This window comes from Triticum urartu, chromosome 4A (genome assembly GCF_056163025.1).
Source record: "Triticum urartu cultivar PI428250 chromosome 4A, HENAU_Tu73, whole genome shotgun sequence".
Lineage (NCBI taxonomy): Eukaryota > Viridiplantae > Streptophyta > Magnoliopsida > Poales > Poaceae > Triticum > Triticum urartu.
The window spans coordinates 377,351,939-377,365,166 of NC_141876.1; positions in this window are offsets into that span (position 1 = coordinate 377,351,939).

A 13,228-nucleotide genomic window follows, 5' to 3' on the forward strand; every position below is an offset into this window, starting at 1 on the left:
CATACTCGCTTTTCATACCCGCATGTAGCTCGCCCTTGGTTGCGGCATGTTAAATAGCCCTATTTTGCTTATCACATTACTTGTACAAAGGACTCCTTGACGTACTAGTTGCATCACAATGGTGAATACACGATAGCGTCATCTCATTATTTCATTTTCCGTTTACTCACCTCGATATTAAGTACTCACCGCACACGTACACCATGGTACGTATTACTAAGCCATGGGCTTCATTACACCCAACACTACGACAATAGAAGTCCGAACACTTTTATAGTACAGTTTGGCACCCCGAACTTATAGCATTATATGCATCAGCTCCGAATCATGTCTTTGGTCAATAGTTGGGTTGCCCGGCTCCTGTGCTTGCTACCTTACGTTCCGCTATATCGGCTAGGGTAGTAAAGGGAGAACTACTGCGATTGTGTCCCGGTTCTTCTGGACGAGCACCTCAGTAGAGAAAGCCGAAAACTGACTATCATGATGCGGTGAGAGCCGATCAGCTGTTCGAGAGGTTCCAAATCGTTAGAGATTTTTTCCGCTTCTTGCGAAGAATAGGTTCCCCCGATTAGGCGCGCATAGCGCCCCTAGTTCGGTCTTCCGAATACCAGGGGCTTCGCCAACTTTCTTAATTGTCAAACTCCTATGGCTAAGTGAGGGCGGTAAAGGCCACATAGTCTGATTGCCTTGTTCGTTGCGCTAAACACCTCCTTAAAGGAACATAATGTTGAGTGAAGAGTGTTTAGATTTATCCTGAACACCCCCGTACTATCTACATGGGGGCAGAATCCAACGACTGGTCAACCCTCAGAGTTAATAAGCGGCCGCACAGGAGGTAAATTTAAATCATAAGCATTATACTACATAAACACCATTGTTCCATATTACAGAGCAAGGCAATACACATGTTTCATGGGAATATGATATCCTTCGAACATTGCTCCGCCACAAGGCGGGACCCCTCCAGGACACCTTCAAAATAGTTCTGGGGCCGACGATGCTCCTTGCCCTCCAGCGGTCCCTCGGTCATCAGCTTCTTGGCATCCAGCTTTGCCCAATGTGTCTTAACGCGGGAAAAGGCCATACGCGCACCTTCAATACAGACCGACCGCTTCACGACTTCGAGCCGCGGACAGGCAATCACAAGCTGCTGCACAAGCCCGAAGTAGCTGCTAGGTATAGGATCGGCAGGCCACAGCCGGACTATTAGGTCCTTCATGGCTAGCTCGACCAACTGCTTTAGCTGGTCGCTGAAGGGCATCGGATGTTCAGATCCCAGATATTGGGACCAGAATAGCTTCTCCGTAGACATCCCTTCTTCGGCTCTATAATGCTCGGCAGCATTTGACACACTATGCGGCAGATCTGTAAACGCCCTGAAAAATCCAAATTCTGGATAAGTACAAGGAACGTTTCTTCTACACACTTGCTATGCATGATGAAAGAGTTACCTGCCGTAATCTTCTTGGACGCCTGAATTTCCTGGAGGGCGTTCAGGGCTTCGGCTCGTGCATCCTGCGTGCTTCGGCGGGCCTTTGCCAATTCGGGCTCTTGCACCTTACAATCGTGCTCCATGGACTCAAACCTCTCTATCGCGCACTGGAGCTGTTGCTGCGCCTCGCCAACCCGGGCCTCGTGCTCCTTGCGCGAGGCGCGTTCCTTGGCCACTTTGTCCTCGGCCTCGGCTAGCGCCTTCTTAAGGGCCGCCACCTCGGTCGTGGCCACTAATAAAGTTTATGACACTTTAGTCCGGCTGGACTACTCATTTTTTCGAAATGTACCCACAGGTTACTGCATACCTTGGCTATCTTCCAGCTACTTCTTCACGAGGCCGAGCTCCTCCTCGGCCCGCTCCAGTTTCCGCTTTAGTACGGAAACTTCCGCGGCATGAGCAGTGGCAGCCTGTAGCGATACCTGCTTATTCACATAGACAACTCATGTTAGACTCCTGCGAAATTCATTCTCGATCCTCTATTTGGCTTTTCCTCCCGAACACCAAACAGAGCATCAGGGGCTACTGTTTATATGGTGATGTTTTTCCTACAATCACATTACTTACCACAAAGCCGGTTAGGAGGCTCGTGTAGGCTTCGGTCAGTCCGCTTTTGACAAACTGAACCTTCTCTATTACCGTGTCCATAAGGACACGATGCTCATCCATGATAGAGGCGCCTCGTAGCGCCTCCAGCAGATTATCCGGTGCCTCTGGTTGGACAGAGGTCACCGGTGGAACAGGCACATTCCCTCCTTGGGGGGAATGCCATTCGCTGGATGCCGGAGCCATGTAGATCTCCGGAATGGTATCCGGCTGAGGCCCAAAGGGAACTCGGGCCCTGTCACTAGTCCCCGTGGGGGATTTTCCCCCCGTATATCCGGTGACCAAGGAGTCATCCTGGGACGTCACCCTAATGGTCTCCGGAGTCTCCCCTGGCCTGGGAAAGTCTTTTTGGACACCACCTCGTCATCACCTTTGGGTGAGATGGAATGAGTAGGTGGCGGAGACATACTAGCCATCTCCTTCGAGTCCAGTGAATCCTCAGTCGAGGATAGCGGGGAGCCATCGCGTGCTGGACTGCAATGACATGTTTAAGATGTATCAATATTACAAACTGAGAAGGCCAGATATTTTTGATTCTGGTACTCACGAGGCAGCTCGAGGCTTGGTCCGGCGAGGTCGCTCCGGACTGCTATCAACATCCCACGGGGTGTTATCCGCGAGGGAGCCTCTTCCCCTCTTGGGCGCCTCCGCCTCCAAACTCATGGGGGCCTCCCTTTTCTCCCTTCCTCTCGCAGGAGGGGAGTCGCCTCCCTCCTCGTCGTCATCGTTGGCGGCTGAGGGGTCTGTCTCATCGTCAGACAAGATGACCAAGGTGCTCCTTCGGCGAAGCCCACTCCTGGTCCCCTTGGCCGTGGTTTTGACCTTCTTCTCCGGTACGTCGTAAGATACCGGAAATAGCATCTTCGTAAGGAGTGGGGTTTCTTCGTCTTCAGGTAGCGGAGCCGGACTATTAATCCGTCCTGCTAGGTCAACCCAGGCCTGAAAAAGAAATTGATAAGAAGGCTTAGTATCCTTCTTCGAAGTGTGTCCTTAAAGACTATACCGTGGTGGCTTACCGAATTGGCCTGACGCTTAAAGTTGAGCCCGCGGTCTTTGGTCAAGGGTGGCAGTGTCTCGCTGCCCTTGAAGAGCACCTTCTAGATATCTTCGTGCGTCGTGCCGAAAAGCCTTAGCAGCGTATGGTGCTTGGCCGAATCGAACTCCCACATAACATGTCCGGTGCTGACACGGAAGGATCCGGCGTACAAGCATGACCTAGATCACATCAACGAGCTTGATCTTCCGGGTTATCATATTCTGGAGGCATGTTTGGAGCCCCGTGATCTCTTCCAAAGATCCCTAGGCCAGGCCCTTCTCTTGCCAGGAGGTAAGCCGCATCGGGACTCTGGATCGGAATTCGGGAGCCGCCACCTAGTTGGCATCGCACGGCTTAGTGATATAGAACCACCCCGATTGCCATCCCTTCATAGTCTCTACAAAGGAGCCTTCGAGCCAGGTGGTACTGGGCATCTTGCCCACCATGGCACCTCCGCACTCGGCCTGTTGGCCGCGCACCACCTTTGGCTTTACATTAAAAGTCTTCAGCCATAGGCCAAAGTGAGGTGGAATGCGGAGAAAGGCTTCGCACACAACTATGAATGCGGAGATATTGAGGATAAAGTTGGGGGCCAGATTGTGGAAGTCCAACCCATAGTAATACATCAATCCACGGATGAATGGATGAAGAGGGAATCCCAGCCCACGGACGAAGTGTGTGAGAAACACAACCCTCTCATGGGGCTCGGGGGTAGGGACGATTTGCCCTTTTGCCAGGAGTCGGTGAGCAATCTCCTTGGCTAAATAGTCGGCCTCCCGGAGCTCCGTAATCTTCTTCTTCTCAACGGAGGAGGCCATCCACTTGCCTCCAGCTCTGGATCCGGACATGATTGGAGTGCCTTCTCGAAAGTGGAAAAGCTAAAGCTTGGGCGCTAGAGCTCGAGGACGGAAGGGCTGAAGATGAAGAAGGGTGTGGGTAAAGGGAGAGTGTTCTTATCCCCTTATGAAGGTCGCGAATATCAAGCGCCTCCCCACTCGTCCTAAAAACCTGCCTATTCCCAAGGGTTGTATAAATTACACGGTTGGGTTACCCATGCCCGTATTGATGAGAATCCCGCGATAAGGGGACACAATCTCTGCTTTGACGAGACGTGCCAATGGCAACTGCATCTGAAAACGTGGAGCGGCAGACGAAAAGCGGTTCGAAATTATGACCGGACAGACGTAATGTCATGTTGTGAAAAGCTGTCAGTGAATAGAACTCGTGCAAAAATATATATTCTCTCTGTGGTTGTGTGTGGTATGTGACAGGTTCGGATACTATCATCGCATCCGAAGACTATCTTGGAGTTCGGAGAAAGGGGAACCCGCCTTGCAATTCCGAAGACAATCTGCACGCCGGACTCACTCATCATTGAAAGCCAAGTTCACGGGCTATTGAGGGAGTCCTGGACTAAGGGGTCCTCAGGGGTCCGGCCTGTTATCCATGGGCCGGACTGATGGGCTGTGAAGACATGAAGACCGAAGATTGCACCATGTCCGGATTGGACTCTACTTGGCGTGGAAGGCAAGCTTGGCGACCGAAGATTCCTTCTTATGTAACCGACTCCATGTAAACCCTAGATCCCCTCAGTGTCTATATTAACCGAAGGGATAGTCCGGAAAGGACAACATATATACTCATTACCGTATTCATGGGCTAAACTTCTAGGGTTTAGCCATTACGATCTCGTGGTAGATCAACTCTTGTAATACTCGTATTCATCAAGATCAATCAAGCAGGAAGTAGGGTATTACCTCCATAGACAGGGCCCGAACCTAGGTAAACATGTTGTCCCCTGTCTCCTGTTACCATCGACCCTAGACGCACAGTTCGGGACCCCCTACCTGAGATCCGCCGGTTTTGACACCGACACATGTATCGTTGCTATTAAGGATAAAAACGTGGGGTCTATTCCTACATGAATAGATCTTGTGTACATCATGTCATCTTTCTTATCGTATTACTCTGTTTCTGCATGAACTTAATACACTAGATGAATGCTGGATAATGGTCGATGTGTGAACTAATCGTAGTAAATGCGGGCAGGAGTTGGTCTACTAATCTTGGACGTGGTGCCAATATATAAGATCATTGCCTTGGATATTGATACATCTCCAACGTATCTATAATTTTTTATTGTTCCATGCTATTATATTATCTGTTTTGGATGTTTTATATGCATTAATATGTTGTTTTATATTATTTTTGGGACTAACCTATTGACCTAGAGCCCAGTGCCAGTTTCTATTTTTTTCTTGTTTTTGAGTTTTACAGAAAAGGAATATCAAACGGAGTCCAAACGGAATAAAACTTTTGCGATGATTTTTGTTGGACAAGAAGGCATCCACAGAGCTTGGAGAGGGGGCCAGAAGAATCCCAAGGACTCCACACACCCTCAGGGCGTGCCCTAGGGGGAGGCCCCCTGGCTTGTGGGCCCCTCGGGAGTGCATCGACCTCAATCTCAGCTCTATAAATCCTAAAATATTCCCAAACAACCAGAAGCGCCCACCAAAATACTTTCCCGCCGCCGTGGCTCTATTCCCATGAGATCCCATCTTGGGGCCTTTTCCGACACCTGTCGGAGGGGGATTCAATCACGGAGGGCATCTACATCAACTCTATTGCCCTTCCGATGAAGCATGAGTAGTTTATCACAGACCTATGGGCCATATCTAGTAGCTAGATGGTTTCTTCTCTCTCTATGATCTTCAATACCATGTTCTCCTCGATGTTCTTGGAGTTCTATCTGATGTAATAATTTTTTGCAATGTGTTTGTCGAGATCCGATGAATTGTGGACTTATGATCAGATTATCTATGAATATTATTTGAGTCTTTTCTGAATTCTTATATGCATGGTCAAATATGTTTGTATTTGTCTTCGAATTATTTGTTTTGTTTGGCCAACTAGATTGGTTCTTCTAGCAATGGGAGAGGTGCTTAGTTTTGGGTTCAATCTTGTAGTGTCCTCACCCAGTAACATAGTAGGGGTAGCAAGGCACGTATTGTATTATTGCCACAAAGGGTAAAAAGATGGGGCTTTCATCATATTTCTTGAGTTTATCCCTCTACATCATGTCATCTTCCTTAAGGCGTTACTCCATTCTTATGAACTTAATACTCTAGATGCATGCTAGATAGCGGTCGACGTGTGGAGTAATAGTAGTAGATGTAGGAAGGAGTCAGTCTACTTGACACAGACGTGATGCCTATATTCATGATCATTGCCTTGGATATCGTCATAACTTTGCGCTTTTCTATCAATTTCTCAATAGTAACTTGTTCACCCACCGTATTGTTTTCTTTCAAGAGAGAAGCCTCTAGTGAAACATATGGCCCCCGGGTCTATTTTCCATCATATATTTTCTTCCTCTTGAATATGCACGAGTGTGCATATCATATATTAAAGAAGAAAGGAAAAGACTGCCTCCACCATTACTTTACTTAGTCCGTGCGGCCTTAAGTCCCGTACAAACTCCACTTACATCCATACATATCCTACTCCTCCCTACTCGTCCACCTATATAATCCACCCAGGAACACCTCCAACTCACCTTTGAGAAGCCCTGCCGATGCCCACACCTCGCACTTGGTCCTTACCTTGGCGATGAAGCACCGTTGAAGACGATTGCATTACGATGCTTCCATATCTCCCACAACACTAGCAACAATATAGTATGGATGTCCTTGGTGTCGAGGTAGTTATCCCCCCTTTTGCCACATAGCCACGCCCCTCGGCAATCCTGTTGGTTTGGTGCCCACTCATGTCTGCCGAGCGCCTCTCCAAACGCTGTCCACATCGTCTTGGCGAACACACATGTGAGCAATACATCATTTATCATCTCTTCCTCCTGGTCACACAAGGGGCATGCTGCCTGGTGTGGCAACCCTCTCATTGCTAGCCTATCCGAAGTCCAACACCTGTTTCTTAGGGCTAACCATGCAAAGAAGCAACATTGCAATAGTGCCCGACATTTCCAAGTCAGCGTCGCCGTCGGCACCAATTTCCGTCCCCAAAACCTGCATGCATATGCTGATCTCACCGAGAACTGTGCATGTGCTTCCCAGGACCAAGTGACATCATCCTGTTCATTGGGGAGCGGATCCCACACCGCCACCCTCGCCACAAATCAAGGAATTGTTGCAGTGCTACGACAGTTATATTTGGCCTGATGTCCACTGCCAACTGTCCGTTTGCTGCCACCTGACCTACCGTCCTGAGCTGTTGGACCAAGTCAGAATCATGCTGTACAAGTCTGGAACCACTTCCTACTTCCTCATTCTGTCCAACCACCTATCCTCCCAGAACAGAGTGGATTCCCCATTCTGAGCATTTTCCCTCAATGCTGCTTGATAGATCTGCATGGACTAGTTTGGTACCTTGATCGAGAACTCATTCCATGGTCTACTACCATCCATACGTTTCAGCCATGGCCATCTCGCTTACATCTCCACATTCATCCATCACAAATTAGGGATACCAAGAACCCCTGCCCACTTAGGAGAACATACTGTCTCCCATGAGACTGTGCAATTGCCACCATTGGCCTCCGCCTTATTGCACAACAAGAAGCCTCTACACACTTTGTTCATTGCGGCGATCGTTTTTATTGGTAGATCAAGGGTCATCATCGCATGTACCGGCATGACACACAACACTGACTGGACGAGGGTTAGCCTCCCACTATTTGGCATAATCGCGGCCTTCCACTTAGGCAAGCGATTTGCCATATTGTTCACTAGGTATTGGAGCTGCACCGCAGATTGCTTCCGCAAGGAAAGAGGGAAGCCAAGATACTTGATTGGAAATGATCCAACCGGACATCCCAACTCCTGTGTTGCGGAAGTAATACTCTCCGCCGTGCACCTGATTGGTAGGGCTGCAGACTTGGTCATGTTTATGCGTTGTCCATAAGCTTCTCCAAACAAGGAAAATATTGCCCTACATGCTGCCAAATCCACCGGTTTTTGTTATATGAACAAGACCACATCATCCGCATATATTGACAGCCTTTGCTTCATGCCCACCGTAGCCAAGGGCTCCAACATACCTCAGTCTACAGCTACCTCAAACAATCTCTGTAGCAGTTCCATGGTGAGTATGAACAACATAGGAGATAGTGAGTCCCCTTGTCGCATTCCCTTGTAGTTGTAGATTGTATCTCCCGGTTCCCCATTGACCATTACTTTGGTAGTCGATGTAGCCAAGATTCCGCATATCTACGATCTCCACTTGTGACCAAAACCAAGATGCTGCATCACTTCCAACAGGAAAGGCCATTGCATGGAATTAAAGGCCTTAGAGATATCCAACTTAAGGAATACGAAAGAATTCCTCAACACATGCAGCCATCGTGCCATACACTGTACAAGCATAAAATTTTCATGCAAGGACCTCCCCTTCACAAACACGCTCTGGTGGTTTCCCACTAGATTCGGAAGTTCCACCGCTAGCTGAGACGAGAGAACCTTCTCAAATATTTTGATAGCCCCATGCACTAGGTTCATTAGTCGAAAATTGCCCACATCCAACGCCCCTTCCTTCTTCGGAAGTAGTGACACAAGTGATTTATTGATTGCCGCCATCCCCCTCATGTCCTCTTGGTACATGCAATCCATAGCCTTCAAGAAATCTGTCTTGATAATGAAACAACTCGTGGTATAGAACCTCCCTGTGAACCCATCCGGCCCTGGTGCTTTGTCCATTGGCATGGCCTGTAACACCTTTTCAACCTCATCCGGCGTGAAAGGCTCCTCTAAGTGCAGCAAATCCCGGCATGGTAAGTTGAGCATATCCAGGTTCAGCGTATGCTCTTGCGACTCACAACAGCCAAAAGCTTGACTATAGGAAGCATCCACCACAGAGGCGGCTTCATCATGTCCTGTACCGTTCTGGGCCTAGCCCAACAACGCGGCGCGCTTATGTGTGGCCCAGGCCCGGGGCTCCTGTCGGTGTACAAAAGTAGGGCTCTTCTTTGACCCCTTTACTTGTGCACGGGCAGTCAAAGCTGCGCGCCACAGCCACACTTAGCAGGGCAGAGAAGGGAAGCCGGAGAGAAGCCGAAACATGAGGCAACCAAGGGAACACCAAGACCAGAAGCGTAGGAGAGCAAGAGGACGAGGTGGACTCCCTTGGAAAGATCCTTGCCGAGGCAGCCTCCATAGCCCCGGCAAGAGCCTTGCCGGGGCAACTTGCCCAACACCAGCAGAGTGAGCCACCCTTGAGCCCATAGGCTCCAATCCAACCAACTACATTGGAACCAAGGCTCGGGAGGCACCTCTGTGGTGGCATGCAAATCTTCATCAAGATCATAAACATGTGAGATCAGATGAGGACCAGAAGACGGCGACCCTCGGTGGGATCCTAATCGAGGAAATCCACAAGACCCCCGGCAAGACCCTTGTCGGGGACGACTGCAATGCCACAACAGCACCCTTGCCGGGCCCCCGGCAAGACCCTTGCTGAGGGCATCAGCAGTGCCACTACCAGGCCCGTGACAACCAAGACTCCACCACCGTCCCCAAGCAGCTGCTAGCTCAACCAGTTGGGCAGGCACCTGCGTAGCGACGGGCGGCCTCTTCACCGACTCAGCAAGCACCTACGTGGCGGCATGCGACCCTTCATGAAGGCTACACCACCACGCCAGCCCAGCAGCCAGCCAACGTGGCACCATGATGCCTCATCAGCTCGAACGCGTGTCGAGGCCAGGTGAGGCGGCGATAGCTGGGATGTGCTGCCCTGGCGCCCCCGATAAAGCAAGGAGGGAACGTCGGCAGCGCCTTAAATACGTTTGTCTGACGGTCCCAGAGGATAGTCTTGTTGACTGTAGACCTTTCCACCTCCTGTGTGCCACTGTGGCAACCCCTTTTTCCTATAAAGGAGGCCCGAGGCGACCATGAGGGGGATTTGGCTCTTTTGGGCAAGTTGCACCCCGTGGCTAGCCCAAGAACACAAGAACACTATCAAATACATCCACCAAAGCAGGACTAGGGTATTACGCATCTTCGCGGCCCGAAGCTGGGTAAACGATCCGTGTGCTCCCTGTCAGACCCGCCCTTCGCACAACCTCATGCCCGCCAACCGTAGAAGGGATCCCAGTGACCCCATACGTGTTGTTTCCACAGACATCTCTGGCGCGCCAGGTAGGGGGCGCAGTCGTGAGAATCTTGTCTGATCAGGGCAGTGGCTTCATCGTGGCCGTCGTTCCAAGGAAGAAGACGACCGAGCTTGGCAGAACCATCTGCGGATGCGGTGGATGCCCGTGCAACGATAGAAAAGCTAAGTCATGCGAAACTTTAAGCAATTCCTTTTTATATATATGGTTATTATCCTGGAAGGTCCTGCCCTGTGTATGGAAAAATTGCATGCAAAGGGGCCCTTCCGCGATTGGCAACACCCTTGTTCTATTTCGAGTCTGCTGAACAGCTCAAGCGGCCGCGTCAAGAGTGGCAGGGTAGCCTTCCGCAATTGGCAACACTCTCGATTCTGACTCGAGTCAAGCTCGACAGTTCGAGCGGCCGCGTTGAGAGTGGTAAGGTGGCTCGCCTGGCAGCAAGCACACCCGACAGACTATTGGGGATCCGTCCTCAAGGCGCCGTGCCCTGGGTTACACGCCGGCAAGCCTACCGGATTAACGTAGGGTGGACATACAAAGGGGGATCAAATAGGACAATAACGTGCATCATTTTCAAAAGTACCGCAGAGTTATATTACATCAATTGTTGCTGCGCTTCTAACTAAAGATATAAATTGTCTTGGCCATGAACCTGCAGCGGCAATGAGAAACGGGGTGCCTAATCCCGGCGCTGGCCCTCCACCCTCTCGATTCCGCTGATGCGGCTGATGATGGGCTTGATACCCTCCTTGAGTGTCGTGAAGTCTGCATCCTCCAGCAAGCTCTCCAGCGCGACGTTGAAGGCGAGGTTGGGGTTCCAGTGCGCCACCTTGGTGAGAACCTTGGTCATGGCACCCCGACAAAGCATCCGGGCCTCATCGGCCAGGGAGGCCGCCCGATTGGAGTGGAACTGCTCCAGGGCCCCGAGGGCACCCTCGAAGAAGATGGTCAGCTTAGTGTGGGGGCTCGCATTGCGCTCCGGGTAGAACTCACATTTGGCATCCCCATGGTAGCCAGCTGCATGGTGATCCTGTCGGCGACGCCATCGAGGCACCCGATCCAGCGGTTCTCACCTTCCACAAAATCCTTGTGGTTGGCGGCTTCGTTCTTCCGTAGCTGCCTCTCGGCCTCCAGATCCTTGGCCAGGGTCTCCTCCCGTGTTTTGGCCTCTAAGAGCATCCCCTCGAGACCCTCCAACTTCAGCTTGAGGTCTTTGATGGAGTCGTTGGCCTCGGAAAGCTGCCCGGCCTTGTCGAGGACTGCACCCTATGCCTCAACCAGGGCACCGTTGAGCATGTCCTTCTCCTTGGACAGCTTCAGGACCTGATCCTTCAGCTCGTCCCGCTCCACCTCAAGCTCCTTTGCCTTGCCGGCGTGAACCAGAGCCTAGGCATCGAGTGCGTCCCTGTGCCTCTGCTCTAGCTCCTGGGTCCGCTGCACGACGAGCTTCTCCACCTCCTCGTCCTTGCCGCGGATCGTTGCGGCAAGCTTATCCTCACGCGCAGCAAGGTCCTCCTCCTGGGAGTTCAGCGCGGTCTGATGCTGGGCTCGAGCGGCCTCGGCTGCGGTGGCCAGGTTCTTCGCTATCTCCTGGGCCTTCTCGATGTCGGCCCGCTCCATGGTGAGCTCCACCTCACGCTTGGCTAGCTCGCCCTGGGCGGCCTTCAGCTCCTCACAAGCTTGGTCGAACCAAGTTTGCTCCTCGGCGACGTGTGCCTTGAGTTCCGCCTCCGCCTTGTACACCGTTTCCATCCTGGACTTGGCCTTGTCCAGGTGGGCGCGGTGGAGCACCTGGAGCTTCCGAAAGTTGGTGCCCATGGCCTGGAGAAGCCGCTCCTCCTGGGAACCGTCACCATCGGCACTTGGCTCGTCGACGACCTCGAGCCCGGCGGCGGAAAGCACCTCCTCGTCGAACACCTCTCCCTCGATGGGCACCCTGGAGCTCGACGCCCCTGAAAGGTGGACGAAAAGGTCGTCGCTCACCTTCAGATACCTGCCGGAGCCAGAGGCAGCGGAGGAGGAAGGCTGGTCATCAGCCACCTCCTCCTTGGCAGCAGACTTGCCGGCATCCCTGGCAGGCCCCTTGCCGGCCTCCTCGGCAGTAGCCTTGTCGGGCTTCCCGGCAGGCCCCTTAGCGACGTCCTCAGCAGCGCCCAGAGCGACCTCCTCGGTGGCGATCTTCTTGGCCTCCGCCTCGGCGGCCTTGGCGACATCCTCGATGACGATGTCTATGTCCTCCTGGTCCACCGACGGAGGATCCGGATATCGAGAAGGGGATGAAGCGAAGCCAAGACAAAGATTCAGAAAGAAGAAGAAAGGGAAGGGATGAGAGGAAAATGATATACCCGTGCCAGGCTGAGAAGAAGTAGCCCCTTCCTCGCCAACATTTGGCGCCAAAGTGGAGCCACTGGCGCCCAAGTTCTCCTCCTCCTCCGTGTGCATGGGCTCGGTGCTTGGCGCCCTTGGCGGGGACGCCCCTCGGGGCGGCGTGGTTGACGGAGGCGGCGTGTTGGGGGTAGCCCTTAGTGGCTCCCCCTACTGCTGTCCTCCTCTTGTGATCACGGCAAAGTCAGCACCAAGGATCGTGCCCCCGACACACGTTGACGAGGGCTGCTCCGGGGGTTGCTGTCCGGGCTGCTCACCACCACCAGCAGTGTACCAGAAGTGCCTGCCGGGGGCTGGCCGCCCGCCGAAGACCTGGCCCTCTTCACCCTCTGGGCCAATGTCTCTGTATCCCTGCCAAGATGAAGACAAGTCAAGAAAAGAGGTACGGCCCGAAGGGATGAAGATGACAAAAGTCGAAGCACTTACTCATCCTCCACTTCTTCTTCCGCAGCCTTCCTCTTTGTCCTCGGGCTGAGAGACCCGAGGTTGAAGAAGACCTCTGTGTCGCCGCCTGTAGGAGGAGGGGAAGCATGTGGAGCTGGGGAACGCTTGGACGAAGAAGAGGCAGATGCTTTCTTCTTCGCCACCGCGG